The sequence below is a fragment of the Staurois parvus genome, unplaced genomic scaffold (genome assembly GCF_062004578.1).
Source record: "Staurois parvus isolate SC_StPar_1 unplaced genomic scaffold, SC_StPar_1.0 ptg000153l, whole genome shotgun sequence".
In the NCBI taxonomy this organism is placed as follows: domain Eukaryota; kingdom Metazoa; phylum Chordata; class Amphibia; order Anura; family Ranidae; genus Staurois; species Staurois parvus.
In genome coordinates this window covers 8,493,204-8,516,210 of record NW_028317949.1, presented here as the reverse complement: position 1 = coordinate 8,516,210, position 23,007 = coordinate 8,493,204, and positions in this window count along the sequence as shown.

The following is a 23,007-nucleotide window of genomic DNA, read 5'->3' as shown; positions in this document are numbered from 1 at the left end:
GGTAAAGGCCAATCACAGCGGCTTTTTACCATGTGATCAGCCATGTCCAATGACACGCTGATCACCGGGAAATGCATTTGCCGGGTCTTGGCTGCACTTTCATCACGCTATCAGAATGTGTGGAAAGTACTGCCGAGAACCAGCAGTTATCAAAGCAGGGGTCGGCCCCGATGATCAGTGCCCACCAGTGCCACCCAACAGTTACGCCTACCTGTGGCCAGCAGTGCCACCCACCAGTGCTGCCTCATCAACGCACATCAGTGTTGCTAAATTACCAGTTTACCAAATGTTATAATATAAACAGACTTTTATTCATTATGAGCTATTTTGTGGTTTATCGAGCAAAAAGTAAAACACACAGCAGCAAGTCAATACCACCCAAAGAAAGCTCTATTTGTCTAAAAAAACTGATATAAATTTAAGATGGGTACAATGTGGCATGACCGCACAATTGTCATTCAAAGGGTAACAGTGCAGAAAGATGAAAATTGGCCAGGACAGGAAGGGGGTAGGAGTACCCAGTAGGCAAGTGGTTAATATCATTGACCCATCAATACCCAGGAGCTAATGTACAGATAAGTAGCATGTGCACCAAGTGAGATTCTGCTAGGCTCCACCCACAAAATTGCAATTACCTGTCCCTCACATGTTATAAACATGTTTGCAATGGCCACACTTACTGTACATATAAGGATCATCTCCTCAGTTGAGAACTGTGCTCTCGCCATGTCCAAATGCCAATAAGGTTATCAAAATTTTCAACCAACACAAAACTTCCAACCACTTCTCATCCACTTACACTCCCCACAACCACTTCCGGGTGCGCGCGCACGTGATGACGGACTTCCAGGATAGCCGTTCATGCTCCATGCGGACACCTGTTTGGTGCTTATTTGTTTGCAATCGCGCATTTTTATGTGCGGCTATGATAGCTTTCGCAAATGTGTGTTTCTTATTGATTTGTTTTTTTTAACCTTGGCTAATATTTGTTGCCAAAGGCCAAAAATCAACAAAGTGTGAACTATTTTATTACTGTAAATCAAATTGTAGAAAACCTGTAGCTGGCTGCACAGTGAATGTGACATTCATTAGTACATAACAATATTGTGGTGCAAGTGGGTTTTTTTTTTGGTTTTGAAAAAGCCAGTTTGCACCCACTTGCATATTCACGCTCTTACAAGCTACATTTGAGCAGATTATATAAGTATACAAAGTAACTATTAAGGTTGTTCATATATTGAACATAAAATAAACACAAAAACATCGGTCAAATATTTATTGATCAAATATATCGTCATTTATTTGGTCAGCAGGAACAAGTAGGTACAGTCAATATCTTGGTGAGTCACAAAAATAGGATTGATGTGGCAAAAATAAAACACTCCTGCTCATAAGAGCTTACAATCTAAAGATACTTCTAGTGAACGGTGCGTGCTCAGGTTATAGCAGGAAACAAAGGGGAAGATGAATCAAGTAACATTTTCATGCACATAGGATTTACTTACACAATCACTTAGTATGAAGATCCATTCACAAAAAAAAAGTCTTCAGATCAAAATATCAAGAAAACAAAGCATGTGAAAAAAAAACCCTCCCACCTCTACAAATCCCCTCCCACCTCTACAAATCCCCTACACATACATTTGTCAGCAGGTTTGTCAGAAAAATGCATTGGAGTCTAAATAAGCAAGCAAAATTAAAACAAGGGCAGATTTTAAACAAAACGATTGACATGTGTGAGGCTTTCAATGCAAAGAGAAAAAACACAATCATTGTGCAATAACACACAAACACTTTACAAGGCCAAAAATATGCAAACATTTCCAGCCCACTTCCAAACACAGCCTGAGTGGTGTCTGGGGCAATTCAGCACAAAATCTCTTCTTCCCCCAAACCACTACAAGCAAGGACTTAGTCACAAACCACCCGGCCTAGTAACAGGCCAAATCACTCCCTACTGCACGTCTTTATATAAACTAGGTTGTATTTGGAGCGCGCCAAACAAGGCCCCACACCCAATGAAGCCACACCCACCACTGACCTTAGTTTGGTCAGTGAAAGTGTTTTCACCTGATGAATCCGCTTCCTACCTGCATTAACCCTTGGTATACAGGCCCCACAAATCAGAAAGATATATACAGTGAAATGTACGTGTGCAGCATACAACAGAACATTGAGCAGGGATGTGAAAGGGAACCCCAATTGGAACCGTTATTGCTACTATGGTCACAATTCCCTCCAGATTCTCGCATGAGTTAAGACAGTCACATGACCACATCTTGTATGCAATACTGAAAATGACAAATCGATTTGACTAGTATGGTGAATTTCCCATCAATTGGCAAAACACTCCAGAAATCAAACATCACCAAACATTACACTCTGGGCAAAGCTGATTTACAAATCCTGCGACTTACAGTAAAGTTGACCATTTTAATGCAATTTTCAAGACATCTGACACAGATCTCTATGCAAATTGCCACTAAAGTAGTACATGTACTACTATAGAAATCAGTGTTTGAAATGCACCCATGTGGTCACTCTAATAGCAGACAATAGGGTGCGACTTTGCAGACGATTTACAACTTGCATGTTGTGCAAATCACATGCCAAGTCCCACTCAATGTGCACACTATTGGAGAGTGCATATTGTTGTGGTTCAAACTTGGTTGGAGCCGCAAGTAATTATAGAGTAATGAATACACTACTTTTCATGCAATTTGCTGAGAGATCGGTGTCGATTGTCTTGCAAATTGCACTTGAAATCACCATGTACCCTAACTTTGAAATCATGCAACTTCTATGCAAGTCACATGATGTGACTGTGGTGTCAATAACACCACTTAGAAATCTGCTTTAATGTGACCGGGTAGCCCCCAGTAACATTGTTTGCGATTGCCATGCAATTGGCATTACAGGCGACTTGCAAATCGTAGACCAAGTCGCACCCTATTGGCCACTGTAGGCTCTGTTCACATCCAATTGGATTGTGAACTCGTGCAACTTCACTGTAAGTTGGGCAATTGCCGCATCAGATTAGATGTGACAGTGGTGTTGGCCCCCAGTAACATTGGGTGCAATTTGCCATGCAAAGAGCAAGCTGCTGGCCATGCCAATCACATGACAAGTCACATCCAGGGTGTGCAATTTCAGGTGCAATTTGTGAATTGACATGGTACCTGATATTGGATATAATGAATGTGAATGTGAGTGTATTAACATACGCCATTTGTTGCAGTGAGAGTTCAAAGGTATTTGAAGATTTTGGCCATTTATTAGCAATTTAACATCTAGACTCAAATAGAAATCGCAATGCTACACACAATTGAAAACACAACTAGTTAGTAATTCTCTAGAAAACACAGTAAAATTGGCAACTTAAACAGTAATTTTCATTTGCATATAGTGTGAACGAAGCAGGAGAATTAACAAAGGAAATAAATCTTTGAAGGCGTGCGGTCTGCTTTGCATTTGGTGGAAAAATCCATACCAGTATTTGTGACAAGTTTGATGTGTGGATTCACCAACCAAGTCTTTTCTCTCTCGCTCACTCTTCTTTGTCTCACTGGCTCGCTCTTCTCTCTCGCTCACTCTTCTGTATGTCTCTCTTTATCACTCTTCAGTATGTTTTTCTCGCTCCCTCTTCTTCATCTCACTGGCTCGCTCTTCTCTCTCTCTGTCAGCTCTTTGCTTGCCAAATCCTTCACAAAAGTGGGTTGAGTGTAAACCATCATTATCAAATCTATTAGTGCTCCAGGCTCTTATCTTACCCCATTGTATGACATTCACATAAGGTGCAGCTTTGAAGGTGTTTCAACAGACAAGGCCTCATTCTAATTCACATTTTAGGGATCACTTAGACAGAAAGCAAAGATGTTGCCAGAACATCTATTTGAAGACAGCCACACACGGAGATCATACTACTTCCTTGCCGTGGTTGGGATTCAAACCGACAACTCTAGAGTTGTGAGGCAGTAGTGCTAACCACTAATCCACGGAGCTACATTGCTAATCCAGCCTGTATTTCTGTGCTGTGAATCAATCTTAGGTCCCTGGGCAAGTTCAGTGTAACTACCAGATATCTCCAATGTGACACAAATGTTGTGCTATGTTGCCAATTCACATGTATGATGGTTCTATGTATCCCAATACAAAGGATTGCAATACTAATACAGGCGTACCTCGGTTTACCAATGCCTCAGGGAACGTCATATTTGGGGTACAAATGCCAAACCATTTCAGTTAATTGGTCTGTTTACAAATGTTTGAATAATTTGGTATGGGCATGTGGCCTGGTATGGTTCAGGAGGGGGGGAGGCGCTCGCTTGTCCCCCCCCCCTTTCCTGACCTGCTGGGCTGCATGCTCAGATAAGTATCTGTTATGGATTTTGGGGGGTACCCCATGCTGTTTTTTATTTAATTTCAGCGTGGAGTTACCCCTTAACATCCATACGAGACCCGAAGGGCTTAGTATGGATGGGAGGGGGGACCCCACGCCGGGTTTTTTACAAATTGTTTATAATTCCCTGCAATACTTTTACATCAACTGTCAGTGGGGAAATCCGCCGACAGCTGAAACATGAGCGCTGCATTGGTTTTCGCTACTAAAATGCTGCATGAGTTGATAACATAACTCATGCGGGATTGTAGGAGCGACAGCCATGTGTTAATGTTTCAACTGTCAGCGGGGTTCCCCACTGACAGCTGAATGTAAAAAAAAAAAAAAAAAGCGTGGGGTCCCCCCTCCCATCCATACCAAGCCCTTCGGATCTGGTATGGATATTAAGGGGGAACTCCACGCTGAAATAAAAAAAAACAGCTTGGGGATCCCCCCAAAATCCATACCAGACCCTTATCCGAGCATGCAGCCCGGCAGGTCAGGAAAGGGGGGGGCGAGCGAGCGCCCCCCCTCCTGAACTATACCAGGCCACCTGCCCTCAACATGGGGGGGTGCTTTGGGGAAGGGGGGCTCCCCCCCAAAGCACCTTGTCCCCATGTTAATGGGGACAAGGGCCTCTTCCGTTATTGGGATAATTGGTCAGCCATTTTTTGGGATTTTAGCATATTTTGTTTACCAGTAAAGTTGAAAATTTTTTGTTCCAAATTTACTGATAAAAAAAATGTGCCAAAATCCCGAAAAACAGCTGACCAATTAACCCACTAACGGCCCGAAAATCGTTCGATTTTCTTTTCGGCAGAAAAATCGGCCGATTTTAGACCCATCTATGGCCTGCTTTACATGGGTCTAAAATCGTCCGCAAAAAAAAATCGGCTGATTTTCAGCCCGTTAGTGGGTTAATTGGTCAGCCATTTTTGGGGATTTTGCAACTTTTTTTAATTGGTAAATTTGGAAAAAAATTGGCCGATTTTGCAGATCGGCCGATTTTAGCTGCAATGATCGGCAAATTGGCTGATCTTTTAACAGATAAATAATCTGCACATGAGCCATGGCCTGCAAGAAAAAGAATAAAAAAAAAGAATAAGAAAAAGAAAAATGCAGGCCTTAGATGGGGCGAAAACTGACCGTGTTAAAAAAAAAAAATCGGTTGTTCAATGGGCCGACGTTACCACCAATGGCAAAAAAATTGTTCGATTTTCGCCCCATCTACGGCCTGCAAATATAATAGCGAAGTAATTACTTCTGTCCCTGCAGAGAGCTGCGCTATTATATTTGACATTAAAAAGTATAAAGGTTGCAATATTGTATCTATTTGTATCCGAATAAAACCATCTATATCCGGAATGGATACAAATGGATACAATGTTGCAGTCTCTATACTTTTTAATGTCAAATATAATAGCGGAGCTCTCTGCAGGGACAGAAGGAATGTTTCAGCTGTCATCGGGGTTTCCCACTGACAGCTGAATTTTAAATTAATTCCGTGAATTAAATAAATAATAAAAAAAACAGCGTGGGTCCCCCCTCTCATCCTTACCAAGCCCTTCAGGTCTGGTATGGGTATTAAGGGGGAACTCCACGCTGAAATTTAAAAAAAAAACAGCGTGGGTCCCCCTCAATATCCATACCAGACCCTTATCCGAGCATGCAGCCCGGCAGGTCAGGAAAGGGGGGGGACGAGCGAGCGCCCCCCCCCCTCCTGAACCATACCAGGCCACATGCCCTCAACATGGGGGGGTGCTTTGGGGCAGGGGGGGCTCCCCCCCCAAAGCACCTTGTCCCCATGTTGATGAGGACAAGGGCCTCTTCCCCACAACCCTGGCCGGTGGTTGTGGGGGTCTGCGGGCGGGGGGATTATCAGAATCTGGAAGCCCCCTTTAACAAGGGGGCCCCCAGATCCCGCCCCCCCCCCCTACGTGAATGAGTCTGCGGTACATGGTCCCGCAGACTCCTTCACAAAAAAACTAAGTGTGGTGTAAAAAAAACACAGTACAGGGTCTTTGACAAGTCCTTTATTAAAACAATGTCCCCCGAAGTAGATCCAACGTCAATCACGGCGGCGGCGGCAGGGACCCGAAAAAAGAAAAAAAAAAAAGGTTCCGCTCCCGTCGGAGGCTCCCAGCCTTGTGAAGAAGAGGCTAGCTGACAGTTCTTATATAGGTATGGGGCGGGGCCAGCCGGGCACATCATCCCCGCCCCTTACCTATTTGAGAAATGTCACCCTGTCTCTCCGCTGAGGCTAACTAGCTGAATGCAGGAGACAGTCTGACATTTCTTATATAGCTATGGGGCGGGGCCAGCCAGGAACAGCAAGCATGTGACATGGGGCGGGTCACTCGGATGATGTTCCCGGCTGGCCCCGCCCCATAGCTATATAAGAAATGTCAGACTGTCTCTTGCATTCAGCTAGTTAGCCTCAGCGGAGAGACAGGGTGACATTTCTCAAATAGGTAAGGGGCGGGGATGATGTGCCCGGCTGGCCCCGCCCCATACCTATATAAGAACTGTCAGCTAGCCTCTTCTTCACAAGGCTGGGAGCCTCCGACGGGAGCGGAACCTTTTTTTTTTTTTTCTTTTTTCGGGTCCCTGCCGCCGCCGCCGTGATTGACGTTGGATCTACTTCGGGGGACATTGTTTTAATAAAGGACTTGTCAAAGACCCTGTACTGTGTTTTTTTTACACCACACTTAGTTTTTTTGTGAATGAGTCTGCGGACCGTGTACCGCAGAATCATTCACGTAGGGGGGGGGGGTGGGATCTGGGAGCCCCCTTGTTAAAGGGGGCTTCCAGATTCTGATAAGCCCCCCGCCCGCAGACCCCCACAACCACCGGCCAGGGTTGTGGGGAAGAGGCCCTTGTCCTCATCAACATGGGGACAAGGTGCTTTGGGGGGGGAGCCCCCCTGCCTCAAAGCACCCCCCCATGTTGAGGGCATGTGGCCTGGTATGGTTCAGGAGGGGGGGGGCGCTCGCTCGTCCCCCCCCTTTCCTGACCTGCCGGGCTGCATGCTCGGATAAGGGTCTGGTATGGATATTGAGGGGGACCCACGCTGTGTTTTTTTTTAAATTTCAGCGTGGAGTTCCCCCTTAATATCCATACCAGACCTGAAGGGCTTGGTATGGATGAGAGGGGGGACCCACACTGTTTTTTTTTTTTTTTTTTTTTATTGTGGACCTTTATTTTTACATTCAGCTGTCAAAATATATATTATCTAGACCTTTGAAATAAGTAAAATCATTACAGAAATAATTATAAAGGATAAGAAACAAAAATAGAATCACTAGAACTAAGGAAATCTAATTAGATTACATGAAGATATGCCGAGTGCTGTTTATTAAACACAATAGTCGCGAGCGAGTGCCGGCTCTCAGAGGAATCCACAATCAGATTCACTATTAGTCAGTGGCTAAAAAGCAAACGCCCATGGCAGAAGTCTAAAATGTGTTCTGCACATGCTCAGTTGTATCTGCCAAAGACACTGCACGGGCTTCTAGATTTTTACTGTGTCGATTTCCTTGAAAAAAACGATTTTTAACACATTTTTAATTTTTTTGGAAATAGCAGATATTGTTTAAAGTGAAGTCCTGATATTTGGCAAAGCAAATTTCTAAGTGAACATGTCTCTGCAGTGATTTTTCATGGTTTTAGACTTGCTTCTTAGCAAGTCTGTTTTGTGAGTCTGATTTCGGGCGTGTGTCTCTTTGTGAATTAGATTGGGCATCTGCTTATGGGCTCTGCTCAATAGTGAATTAGGTTGCAGGGTAAAAAATGACGGACGCCCATGAAAATTGGGCTTAAGCCCATAAATATGCGCCCACGCCCAATAGTGAATCAGGGCCAGGAGGTCTGTTTTCCATGCTTTCATTATTATTTAGGTTTTTTTTTCAATTCTAGTGGTTATCAGGAATGAACTTAAGGTTTATACTGAGCTATGCTTGACTTTTTGCTCAATTAGCAGGAGATGAACGTCATTTATAGTAGCTGTATTTGTACTGCTACTATATATAACAGCTTAATAGAAATTATAGAGCACTTTTACCCCCTTTCTGCCCAGACCATTATAAGCTTTCAGCGCTCTCAAGCTTTGAATGATAATAACGCAGTCATGAAACTCTGTACCCAAATGACATTTTTGTCCTTTTTTCACACAAATAGAGCTTTCTTTTGGGCGGTATTTAATTAGCACTGGGTTTTTAATTTTTTTGCACCATAAATTAAAAAAACAAAAACATTTAAAAAATAACACATTTTCTTCATTTCTGTTATAACATTTTGCAAATAAGTAATTTTTCTTCATACATTTGGGCCAAAATGTGTACTGCTACATTGCTTTGGTAAAAAATAATCCCAATCAGTGGTCTGTGTGAAAGTTATAGAGTCTACAAGCTATGGTACCAATCATTGAAAATTGATCACACTGCTCAAACCTGATATACTGATGGCCTACTTCTTTTCTTGAGATGCTAACAAGCCAGGACAATACAAATACCCCCCCCCCCCAAATGACCCCTTTTTGTAAATTAGACATTTGAAGGTATTTAGTAAGATGCATTATGAGTTTTTTAAACCTGTAATTTTTTTCCCACAATTTTCCCACAATTCTTTGGAAAATTAAGAAAGTAAATTAAATGTTTTTTTTTCTACACAATTGTTATATTAGCAGGTTATTCCTCTCACACAGCATATGCATCCTTGCAGCTTCACCCCAAAACCCATTCTTCTGCTCCTCCTGAGTATGGGGATACCACATTTGTAAGACTTTTCCACAGCCTGACCATATACAGAGGCCCAACATCCAAGTAGTACCTACAGGTGTTCTGGAGGCATAAATTACACATCTCATTTCCTGACTACTTATCACATTTCTGAAGGCCCTGGAGCACAAGGACAATGGAATTACCCACAAAATGACCACATTTTGGAAAGAAAACACCCCAATGTGTATTCTACAAGGCATAATGAGTCTTTTGAACTGGTCATTTTTTTTCCACAAGTTTTTGGAAAATGTAGAAAAAAATGAAAATGTATTTTTTTTTTACACAAAGGTGTCCATTTATAAGATATTTCTAGCACATAGCATGTACATACCAAAAATTACATCCCAAAATACATTCTGTTACTCCTCCTGAGTATGGGTATGCCACATGTGTAAGACTTTAACAGCCTGGCCACATACAGAGGCCCAACATCCAAATAGTACCTACAGGCGTTCTAGAGGCATAAATTACACATCTCATTTCTTGAATACTTATCACATTGGAGCACCAGGATAATAGAATTACCCAGAAAATGACCCCATTTTGGAAAACAAACACCCCAATGTATATTCTATGAGACATAATGAGTCTTTTGAAAATGCGGTCAAACATCCAAGTAGCACCTTCAGGCTTCTAACACATAGCATGTGCATACTGTACCAAGAATTACACCTAAAAATACATTCTGCTGAGCAAAGAGTAAACAAAAACTTACCTGTGACTTTAGTAGTGCAGTTGTCCACAGAGCAGAGCATTGGTCCAATCAGCAAGCAGGGACGTGGTCAGCAACAGCGAACAGAATCGCCCAGGCAGCAGCAAGGAATACTGTCCATAGTCACTACAGGCAGCAGGCAGAGATACTGCCAGCACAGCCAAAGCATTGGTCCAGGAAGTAGGAACACATGTGGTCAGCAACAGCCAAATGAGTTGTCCAGGCAGAGACATGGTCAGCACAGCCAAAATATCAGTCCTGGTAGTAGGCAGGAACACAGTCCATAGTACAGGTAGCAGGCAGATGTGTGGTTAGTTCATGCGGCAGGCAGAGGCATGATGGTAGTAAGTCGGCAGCAGACAGGAATATCAGGCTTAGGGCTTTGGTCAGGTCAGATCTGGGCACAGGAGTAGAGGCTTCATCCCACCCAATCTCTTCGAAGCCTCCGGACTAACCGACCCTTTTCCAGGAATTACAAAACCCAGGGAAAACCAAAAACTTTGTTTTATCCACTCGGAAAATCTATTCTGGAGACCTTCACATACATGAGACCCATGTGTTGTCTTGAATCCAACTGAAAGAGTGGCAGGACATAAGATCAGTTCAGGAGGCAGGCAAAAAACATGGTCAATTAACAGGCCTGAGGTCAATTCATGTGGAAGGCAGAAACATGGTTGAAAGTTCAAGCAGCAGGCAGAGGCATCATCAATAAACAGTCCAAGGTCAGTTCAGGCTGCAAGCAGAGGCCTTATGGATAAACAGTCCAGGTCATACAGGGAAATAGCAGATACTGGACACTGGAAAAATATCTTGACTAATAGTGTAGTTATGTGTGATAGATCTGGAAGCACTCTCCAATACAGTTCTGGCTGAGAAGGACATTGGGGACAGTAGTATCGGGTGTCATGGCGAATTTGGTTACTGGAACATACACAACATTTTTGGGGGGGTTTGCGGCCTATTTGGGTAAGAGGGAGGATATCAGAGTAATGCCTTTCATGGAATCTGGTCAATGAATCAGAGCAAATTTGTTCAGGGGCATGGCCGTGGGGATAGAGAAGGGCTGTAGCAATATCATCTTGATACTTCAGGTAGGTTAGGGATCTTTGTGTGCACTTAGAAAAGATGACATATGAACTGTACAGAGCTAACTGAAACAAGTAGATGGCAACCTTTTTATACCAATAGATTGATCTTCTGGAGGCTAAGTACAGCTGTAACATCTGGTCATTAATATCCACCTCTCCCATTAACTGGTTATAGTCGTGTATGCATCTTGGTTTCTGAATGGGACCTTGTCTTGTTTGAAGGTCCACCAAGGTGTCATCATGAATTGAAAAAAGGATGTAGATGTCTCTTTTATCTTTCCACGCTAGGGCAAGGATCTCTTCATTCCACAAACTGGCTGTTTCACCCCGTTTTAATTTTGTAGTGACCAATCATTGTGGGAAGCCTCTCCCACAGGCTAAAGTTTTCTTCAAATAGAGATGGCGGAATAATGGGAGACTTGTGTAGAAATGATCTACATACAAATGGTAACCCTTCTTGAATAGCGGTTCTATAAGTTGCCAAACTATTTTGCCACCTGTTCCCATATAGATAGGGCATCCAGGTGAGGTCTAGATGGCTGTCCTTTTCTTCACAAATCTTGAAGTTGTAGGTATATCTCATGGCCCTGTCTTGTTGCATTTTACTCCATTTTTGGCCTGTTTGATACCAAGCCTTCCGGTAAAGTGGACTAGGGATTCATCCACACAAATATTTTTGGCTGTGGTAAACATTTCCTTGAAGCCATAGCAAAAAAAAGTTGATTAGTGGCCGAATTTTGAATAACTTCTCAAAATGAGGATGATTTTGAGGAGGGCACTGGTCATTATTATTGAAATGCAAAAACCTCATCATCTCATAGCATGTTCTGGGTATACAAGATGAATAGACTGACATATGATGTATAAGTTGGGTAGACCAGTAGGCATGGACTTTATTTTTTTTTTTGTCAGTCCCATGTTCAGAGAAAGCCCAAGAAAAATTTAAAATTCCTCCACGGTGAGGGGTTTCCACACAAATGGGCAGGCATATGATGAATTCGGTTTGCTGGCTATATATTGGCTGGCATACAGGTTATACTGCTCCACAATAGTAAAATATAAATTAAAAAAAACAAATTGGGGTATCATTTTCTGCTTTTATCTGAGGACCTGGCTGTGCTGTAAAAGGGGGAATTATAGGTTCTGCTGAATTAGCAGGCAGCCACGTGAAATATAAAAGTACCTCTGGGAGGCTAGTATGGGCCCTACCTCATAGTGAATGGGAAACCCTGCTACTAGTGCCTGGTCTATCATCTGGGAATGCAGCCCTGCTTGTACTCAGCACGGCAACAGGATTTGTAGCATTACTGGTGGATGACTGCTGATCTTCTGGGAGTGCTGCGCTGCTTGTACTCGCTACTGCACTACTGGTGGATGCCTGCTCCTCCTCAGATCTCCTGAACCTCTTTGTTTGGACTCTCTCCTCCTCAGAATCCGTTGCTGACCCACTGCTTGCAACTGACATATTCAAAAACTTTGACAGAGTTTGACAGAGAAAGTTCCCCGCTACTCTCATCTGTCATACTCAGGATCTGGAAAGCCTCCTTGCTGGTGTATAATTATTTAGATATGTTGATGTTCACTGGTACAGATGTTTATCACTGGTACAGATGTGGATTTGACACTGATACATTGTGACAGATATTGATCACTGGTACTGATGTAGATTTCAGACTGGTATACTGTGACAGATATTGATCACTGGTACAGGTGTGAATTTTACTCTGGTACACTGTGACATATGTTATTTACTGGTACTGATGTGGAATTTACATTAGTACTGTGTGGCAGATGTGGATTTGACACTGGTAGGCTGTGACAGATGTTGATCACTGGTACAGATGTGGATGAGCACTGGTACACGGTGACAGATGCAAATTTGATACTGGTAGGCCGTGACAGATGTTGATCACTGGTACAGAAGCGGTAGACCACTGGTACACCATGACAGATGTGGATCACTGGTGCAGATGTGAATTTTACACTGTTACACCTTGACAGATGTGGATCACTGGTACAGATGTGGATTTTACACTGCTACACCATGACAAATGTGGATCACTGGTACAGATGTGGAATTTACACTGGCACAGTGCGACAGATGTGGATCTTACACTGATACACTGTGACAAATGTGGATCACTGGTACAGCTGTCAATCATTGGTACACCGTGAGAGATGTGGATCACTGGTGCAGATGTGGAATTTTACACTAATACGCCATGACAGATGTGGATCACTGGTACAGATGTGGAATTTACATTGGTACAGCATGACAGATGTGGATCTTACATTGGTACACTGTGACAAATGTGGATCACTGGTACAGATTTGGATCACTGGTACACTGTGACAGATGTGGATCACTGGTACAGATGTGAAATTTACATTGATACGCCATGACAGATGTGGATCACTGGTACAGATGTGTAATTTACACTGGTACACTGTGACATATGTGGATTTACACTGGTACACTGTGACAAATGTGGATTTACACTGGTACACTGTGACAAATGTGGATCACTGGTACAGATGTGGATCACTGGTACACCGTGACAGATGTGGATCACTGGTAGAGATGTGGAATTTTACACTGATACACCATGACAGATGTGAATCACTGGTTCAGATGTGGATGGCCATTGGTACTGTGACAGATGTTGATCACTGGTACTGTGTGACAGATGTTGATCACTGGTACTGTGTGACAGATGTTGATCACTGTTACTGTGTGACAGATGTTGATCACTGGTATTGTGTGACAGATTTTGATCACTGGTACTGTGTGACAGATGTTGATCACTGGTATTGTGTGACAGATGTTGATCACTGGTATTGTGTGACAGATGTTGATCACTGGTATTGTGTGACAGATTTTGATCACTGGTACTGTGACAGATGCATGGGGGAAACTATGGGGTGATGTGTGTATGCATAACTCACAGATCGTCTCTGCTTCTCCTCACTAGCAGGCTCTGTGTGAGGAGAGGCAGAGCCGATCAACAGATTGGCGGCTTTGTTGACATCACATGATGGCTCTGATTGGACACAGCCATCATGTGATCAGAAGGGCCAATCAAAGAGCCCTTCTGCCAAGCAGCATTGCGCTGTGTCCAGGGGACACAGGCACACCGAGAGAGTGCAGCTGCACAGCCACGTTCTGAGGGACATTCAGGAACGTCCAATCAGAATAGTGAAGCTCCCACCTGGCCGTTTATGTACAGTGACCAGGTGGGAAACAGTTAAAATAAATGTACAAAAATAGGAAAACACCCGACAGAGCCTTACTTAAAAGGCTACATACAAAATGTTCCACTAATGTAACAAGTGAGTGATCAATAAAAATGTGTTCAAACCATAACCATATTTACATATGAGGAGAGGAGAGGAGAAAGAGGATTGTGAAAAATGTAACTGAACCTCCTAAAAGTCAGCAGATCTTTAATCAAAAGGGGTTTTTTCCCAGTAAGCGTTGCTATGCATGTACCGCAACAAAAAGACTGAATACCAAAATAAATAGTTTTACTTCACATTTGATGGGAATTCAGTATGCAGTCAAGAATTGCATTACATGCAAAACTGAAGGGGTGGTTTACGCCCTCCGGCACTTCTGTGGGACCCAGTATATTGGAAGAAGTAAAAGGTCACTATGGAAACGTTTAAGAGAACATGTGCAGAATATAAGGGTTACACCCAGGGGCGGTCTGACCATTTGGAAACTCGGGCACTGCCCGAGGGCCCTTGGTCAGTAGGGGGTCCCATGAGATGCCCCTGGTACATTTTTCATAGGCTTTTTTGAACTAACAGGTCGGCCGGATGTTTATGATTTTTTTTCATCTTTCACTGTTTTATTATTACATTTATGGTTTGAACACATTTTTATTGATCACTCACTTACATTAGTGGGATATTTTATATGTAGCCTTTCAAGTAAGGCTCTGTCAGGTGTTTACCTATTTTTGTACATTTATTATTATCCTTGAGTGTAGGTGGGTGGGTTGATTTAGTATTCTTGGGATTTGCCCATATGTAGCACAGCACTATTTATTTTCTATTGGTCAATTGAGTGAGGGAACACTTTTTGGTGCTTCAGCCTTTAGGGTAGTTATTTTCATATATTTATTGGCAGCACATACGACTCCATATTATATATATATATATATATATATAAATATAAATAAAATTGTTTCCTGTCAATGGTTGTTAAAGAAGCAGCAGGCGCCAGCACCCACTGTACTCTTAGCAATCAGTGACATCACCCGACCCCATTTATTTGCTGGCTGGAAATACCTGGCCATGTAAACAAAGGGCCGGGAATAATGCTGACACCACTGACCCCATATACCCACATGGCCATATTTGGGCAATGCTATCACCCAGGGGATCCCACTCCTTTGTTTTCATTTAAAGACCAGGAAATGGAATTCATGATGGGTGTAGTGATGGGATTGGTCTTGCCCAGTTGTCAATGTAATTTTTTGTGATTGATGAGGATCTGCATTACTGGATAACATGGTTGATGATGGACTTACATCTTAGAAAATGTTTGAGGTTTTCACTTTTTTTAATAAGCAGGGGTACTATGTACTCCTTATTCATTCATGTGAGGGAGTGGTATTTGGGGGGCCCCCTCATGTTTAATGGGGGCCTCCAAATTATGATAACTCTCATCCCTGAAGACCCCCATAACCATTGGGTCAGGGTTGTGGGAAATAGGCCCTTGTCCTCATCAACATGAAGGCATGGAGCTTTGGCATGAGGGTCCCAGCCAGCATGTGAAATTTGCTACAAGAGTGAGAAAATGCATCACGCTACTGGTGTTTCCAATTTATTCACATCCATTGGGATATAATATTTGAATTTCCTTTTTAGATAAACATGATTCTCCTTAGTGGACTTTTGCCACTTTATGGGTGGACAGTCTAGGCCTCTACTTTGGATGAGGTGAAACATAACCAACTGACTGACTATATGGCTTATTAACATCTCCTGCATTCTTGGATGGCATACCCAATGTTTATTCTCTGCATCATGAGGTCTCTCCTAGATATACAGTATTTTTTATTTAACCATTCATCTTTCAATAGTGGTCTTTATTGGATCACTAGATGGCAATATGGGAGGTTGTAGATTAGGTCTATGAATAGCTACACATCGGCACAATACTGTAATGTGCATTAAAACCATATTTAAATCTTCAAATATAATTTTAAATAATATTAATTATTTGTATAGCTTTTACATGTTTACTTGTTTGTACATCTCTGCACTAATCCACAGAGCTGAGGTTAAAGAATATGTAAACAGGAAATCATATAAGAGCCAATATAACAAACAATATTCTATTGACCAATCATTGAACAGGGTAGACTATTTATATCCTTGAGAAAATGGCAGACTAGAGCTTCCTGAAAACGCCAAGTGACAAAACATGTAGAGGCTGCTTTTACATTTATCATATCCGGTATAGTACTGATGTCACTTCTGGTTCTGGGGATTGAAACGCATGCCGAACACCAGGAAGTGGAGCGGCTCTTCACATACGCTTAGTGCATTAGTGCCGGGATACTGGGCACCCACATCTTGGTTGGCCTAATTAATAATTTCAGCAAATTAATAATTATTTTTGGTACACTAGAGTATATTTAATGGCATAGTGTGAGCTCCACACTTGTTGTTTAAAGGTACAAGGAACTTTTACCAGGTAAATATATTAAAGGGGCAGCTACAGAATTATTACATATTTTTTTTACTCTTTAATTATTTTTTAACTATTTATTATTTTCTTTCTTGTTTTTATTTTTTTACACTTAATTTTTGTTTTTTTAATTGTATCTCTATTTAAAAAATGTTATAATTTATTTTGCTAATTGGATTAGTGGAATGGTTATGCACTATTTTTGGGCACATAGATTAGCACAATAATATATGACCTATAGGCTTATAGGCAGTGGGCGGGTGCCACATCTCATTTATCTAACTTCAGAGAAGTCCAGAAGCAGAACCCAAACCCCATTGAAATCATTGGGTGCTGAATCTGTCAAATTATAAATGCCCATTTTCTGGACTAATAGGAAATGGGATTTAAAAAATAGCACGAGGGATGGACACTACCTTGGGGAAAATGTAAAAAATAAATAAAATGCAGCTGGGGGCAATGTTTTTTTAGCACAGGCGTTTACAAAGGAAAAATGCCTTTAAAAATGCCTGCAAATGACATTGCCAGCTGCCATTGACAGCTTCTTTATTAAAAAAAAATAACATACCTAGCACCCTCCCCCAAGGGTTTGTTATATATTTTGAGGGACCTTTGGTGGGGTTTGTGTGCTATTTTTTAAAAAAAGAAAGAGGCTGGCAATGAATGTTGTTTGACAGCAATGTAAACTGTTTCATATTTGTTCTTTTTAAATATCATTTTTTGCTGTAGCACATCCTACGTAGCTTACTTAGGAACCAATGACAGCAGGAAACTGTCATAAATAGAAGTGGTATAAATAGCACTTCTACAGTATATATGATTAACGGGTTCAACAGAGGGCCAAACAAAGTTCAGCCCGAACCTAGGTTCAAACTGAACTACCAGCTCATTCCTAGTTATCAAGCCAGCAGAGGTAGCAGGAGCAGGCAATAGAAATAGGCTAGCTAAAGTGTCAGGAGCTGGTAATTGTGGCAGTCCAGCAGAGGGGATAAGAGCTGGTGATTCTTGCAGGCAAAAAGATGGGGCAGGAGCTGGTATTGGTGGCAAGCCAACAGAGAATATAGGATTAGGTAATGGAGCAGTCTAGAAGATGTGGCAAAAGCTGGTAATGGTAGTAGGCCCGTAGAGCTGGCAGGAGATGGTAAAGGTGACAACAACAGGCCACCAGAGGTAGCAGTAGCTGGTAACTGTCACAGGCTAGAAGAAGTTGCAGGAGTTGGTAATAGTGGAAGGTCATCAGAGGTGGCAGGAGTTGGTAATGGTGGCAGGCCAGAAGTAGTTGCAGGAACTGGTATTACTGGAAGGCCATCAAAGGTTGCAGGAGCTGATAATGGGGGCAGGTCAGCAGAATTAGCAAGAGTTAGTAGTGGTGTCAGCTGTAGGCCATCAGAAGTGGCTTAAGCTAGTAATGTTGGCAGGCCACCAGAGGTGGCAGAACCTTAACCTATTAGCAGGCCAGAAGAGGTAGCCGGAACAAGTAGTGGAGGTAGGCCATTTGAGGTGTCTAGAGCTGGTAATGGTGGCTGGCCAGCAGAGGTGGCAAAAGCTGGCAATTGTGGTGGGCCAGCAGATGTGAATAGAGCTATTAAGGGTGGCAAGTCAAAAGAGGTAGCAGGAGCTTGTAATAGTGGTAGGCTAGTAGAGGTGGCAGGAGCTGGTAAAGGTGGCAACGGCAGGCCAGCAAAGTTGTCAGAAACTGGTAATACTGGCAACAACTATCTAGGAGAGGTAGCATGCCAGCAGAAGTGGCAGGAGCTAGTAATCATGGAAGGTACCATAGCAGTTGCAAAAATCTTAGCAGCATATTGCTTGGGCCTTTGCATAGGCCGTGGGGTGCTTGGGGGGACTGTTGGTTTTGAGGAGTTACTGTATGAATTCACTGAGAAGGAAGGGTAGAAGTGACTGAACTGTCATTATCACCAAAGTGCAGGACACACGATGGCACCACCAGTGCAAGCAGTGTGCCCTGTTTCTGCATTTTTCCCAGCCTCCAGCAAATTTACCCAGGAGCTGTACATCCCTGACAATGCTTGCTGGTCCTTGTGTCATGCTCATGTGGACCCTGCCATTGAGATTGACATTGTGGTCCAAGTCATAGACACATTACCTTCTACATTCTGGTCGGGGCAGAAACGACTTTCTGGCAGCCATAAAATTGAAAGGGTGCCGACTCCACCAACTATAATGAAAGAAGCTGACATTAAGATGGTGAACATGACGTGTTTAGGGGATATTTTTACAGTGTGATTAAAGCATACACTTGGTCATACTCAACGTGGCCCAATCCTAATCTCTCTTCCTTCTTCTCTTCCAGTTTTCCGCACCATCACTCTCTGACACGTTTCGTCATTTCCGACTTACCCCTATGAGTAAGTCGGAAATGACGAAACGCATCAGTGCTTGACGGTTTGGCAAACTGGAAGTGATGGGGGACCATAACCGGAAGTGACGCAACGGCATCAGATATTGTTTGTTCTGGAGGTGGTGAAAGCGGCCTTATTCCTTCTATTTTACATGACATGGTTGTACATGGAGTGACATCGGACACCTTGTAAGATCCTTGTGTACAGGTGGCTGAACAAGTGGAGATTGGGGACTCCTTTCACCTCTTATATTATCGCTTACCAGTTAAAGCCCTCTTCTTTTTTTCACCTACCAAAGCAGAGGACAATAGAGCATTAGTAGGTGCAGACCCGTGTGGGGGCACCCTGTGACCACTGTTTTATCACTGGATGTTTTTTATCACTGGAAGTTTTTTTGATCACATAGTGGATTTTAAATATGTGAAGTTTGATTTGGATTCACACAAATTTTTTCTCACATATCAATTACTTTTTTTGAAATTTTATTGTGTGATTTAATGTTTTGGAATATGTTATTTGACATCATTATTATTAGTTTATCACTGTTAAGTGTGTGCACCACTTTTACACTGTGGGTTTTAGTTTGTATGTTACATGGCAGCAGTATGGAGACTATGTTCCCCGTACAAGATGTCGCTGTTTGATTAAAGCACAGCTGTGTGGGGCTGCACCCATGCGGCCGTGTCATTCATTCATGCACAGAGTTCTGTGAATGAATGGACTACAAGTCCCGACAGCCGCCAAGGCTTTGGTAGTTCATTCATCAGATCTGCAGGAGACCTGCATGGTATCAGCGATCTGCTGATCACTGTGCAATGGTTTACTGGCTCCTGCAGTCAAAAATAATAAATGCATATTTTTTACCTGCAAAAAAATGTGTTTATTATTTGTGGTTAAAAAGTGAACTTATGCTTTAAATACTACCAGCTCCCCCTATTTACACTAAGACACACTGGAAGAAGGCTGCTAAAACCCCGCCTTTTCAAGTAGAGTTCAGTGAATACTACTAAAGTTAGAATGTTGAATCTGAACCTCTCTGAAGTCAATAGGAGTAAAGTGAAAAAAACAGTTATGGCCAATCGGCAAGAAATTGACAAACAAATGAGTCTGGGCACTGACATGGATTTAGTGAAACAACTCTATTTAACCACTAGCCTACAGGGCACTTATACCCCTCCTGCCCAGGCCAATTTCCAGCTTTCAGCACTGTCAAACTTTGAATGACAATTGCGCGGTCCTACAACACTGTACCCATATGAAATTTTTATCATTTTTTTTAGACAGATAGAGCTTTCTGTTGGTGGTATTTAATCACCTCTGGGATTTTTATTTTTTCTTAAACAAACCAAAAACCACTGAAAATTTTGAAAAAAAAATTTTTTTCTTAGTTTTTGTTATACAATTTTGTAAATAAGTGATTTTTCTCCTTTACTGATGTGCGCTAATGAGGATGCAATGATGGGCACTGATAGGCTGTACTGATGGACACTTATAGGTGGCACTGATGTGCGCTAATGAGGAGGCACTGGTAGGCTGATCTGGTGGGCATTGACAGACATCACTGATGGGCACTGAAAGGCAGCACTGATACATGACACTGATATATGGCATTGATAGGCGGCACTGATAGACGGCACTGACTGGCACTGATAGGCGGCACTGACTGGCATTGTTAGGCGGAACTGACTGGCACTGATATGTGGCACTGTCTGGCACTGATAGGCAGCACTGACTGGCACTGATAGGTGGCACTGACTAGCACTGATGTGCACTGATAGGCGACACTGACACAGTGAGAATGGTAGGACGTCATATGACGTCCTATCAGAACGAGAGAGCCACCTTGCACCCATCATTGTACTATGGGGGGGCGGAAGGTGGTAATAACATGTCTGGGGGGTGTCCTGAAGGGGTGTGTTTAACCACTTGCCCTCTAGAGGATTTACCCCGCTTAATGACCAGGCCTCTTTTTGCTACTCAGCGCTGCACTAATTCAACTGATAATTGCGCAGTCATGCAATGCTGCACCCAAACAAAATTTACATCCTTTTTTTCACATAAATAGAGCTTTCTTTCAGTGGTATTTGATCACCTTTGCGCTTTTTATTTTTCATGCTATAAACAAAAAAAGATCATGTTTCTTATGGAGTAGAGTAATATATAGCTGTATTGTAAACTCTTTTTTACTTATCCTAAAGGTCTGACAATTTGCACATGGTTATATGAAATCAGGTAGAACTGAAATTGGTTGATAGATTGGATGAGATGGGATATGAAAATAGAGGGAAATGTGTACTTATAACATGCTGATTACAAGCTGTCCCAAGCTTGTGCAAGTATAGGCAACCAACTCCCCGATTAGAGCAGAAATGGTTCAAACATTTGGAGATCTATGTACGATAGCGCATATCACCATTTACCCATTCTCTGGAAAAAGTCCCTGGTAGATGAAACATGTTGGGGTGTGGCCTAAACAGTGTGTGTGCAAGCTGTCAGAGAAGCTGAGTTTGAAGGAAAACCCTGTCTGTGAGAAATGCTTTGATCTATGTGTTAGCCAGCAGTAGGGACAATGAGGATATTCTATTTACCCTTCTGAGTTTGTGTGTGGCTTTATGTTTTAATACATATAATTGTATGTATGGTATTGCATTATTTTTTTTTATTTGCATACTAAAATTTAGAGCTTTGAACGAAGCTGATCATGGGATTGGAGGGAGCTGGAAAAACGTAAATGATAGCCACCTTAATAGAAATCTTGAGCTCTTTATGACTATCTAAATATAGAGAGGCTATGTGATTTGGTGAGTTTGCTTGCTGAAGGGAGTGGGTCACAGAGTACCTTTTTAAGCAGAGATGTAAAGTGTGAAAAAAATCACATTGCATACTGAGCACTGAGTGAAGATTGAGTGAAGATTAGATGTTCATTTATTCAGTGAAGTGGACTTATTTTATGAACGTTATTCTATGTTTGAGAATACATTTATACATCTTATGTTGAATATATGCACACTGTATATTGATATACTATTTTGTTTAATGAGTTTGATGAGGTTATTTGTGTTTATAGTACTGCACAGTGGTGATTGATATTAGTATTGATCATATAGTAAAATTTTGGGTCGGTTATTACTGCAGCTGCATTAGGTTGTGTTTATGTAATGGTTTAACATTTTGGGTTTGTACATTTTTTTGTTCAGGGCATTTTTTAATACTTAAAGCATGGAGTAGGGATATATTGTATACGTTATGTATAATAGCAGACGTAATACCGCCATTATAGTGTACAAGAAATCTGGCATCAACAGGTGCAGACCAAACCTAAAGCTCAACCCTAATGATGAACTTACATTGTAACCAAGAAGAGGCTGTGTTAGACTCAAACCCATGTTCGACCTGAGTCCAAAAGCTCATGACCAGCATAAGGCTTGATGGCAGATTAATTTAATAAATCAACATCTGAGGTAAAAAATGTCATACTATGTTTTGTAAGGAAAAATGTATACAGATATATTTAAAAAAATACAACTTTAATTTAAAGCTGAATTCCAGGTGGATATAGAACACAAAATAGTGTAGCTCTGACTTGGCATCAGCCTCTTTCAGTCTACTACTCTATAGTCTTTACAGCATCAAAGTGAAGGATGGAAAAACAGCACAAGGAGTAAATCAGGTGTACTGGAAGAATAAGTAGCCATGCTGATAGAGAGATTAGTTCATCAGCCTACTGCTTCTCCTTTCACTGTCCAAGAGGAGAGGACTTGTGAGTGAAAGTAGAACTACATCAGAGAGAAATCATATCCCCTCCTCTGTGCTGTTCTTTGGGGACCGCTGTATAATTCTCTGGACTGAATAGACACAAATATTTTGGCAGGTAAAACAGCTAGCATAAATTTATTTAGTCTCCTTATTTATCTCTTAAGTTAATCTAAAATGCAAACATGTGTAGCACAATATCAGTGAATAATAATGAAAAGCACATCAACCTGT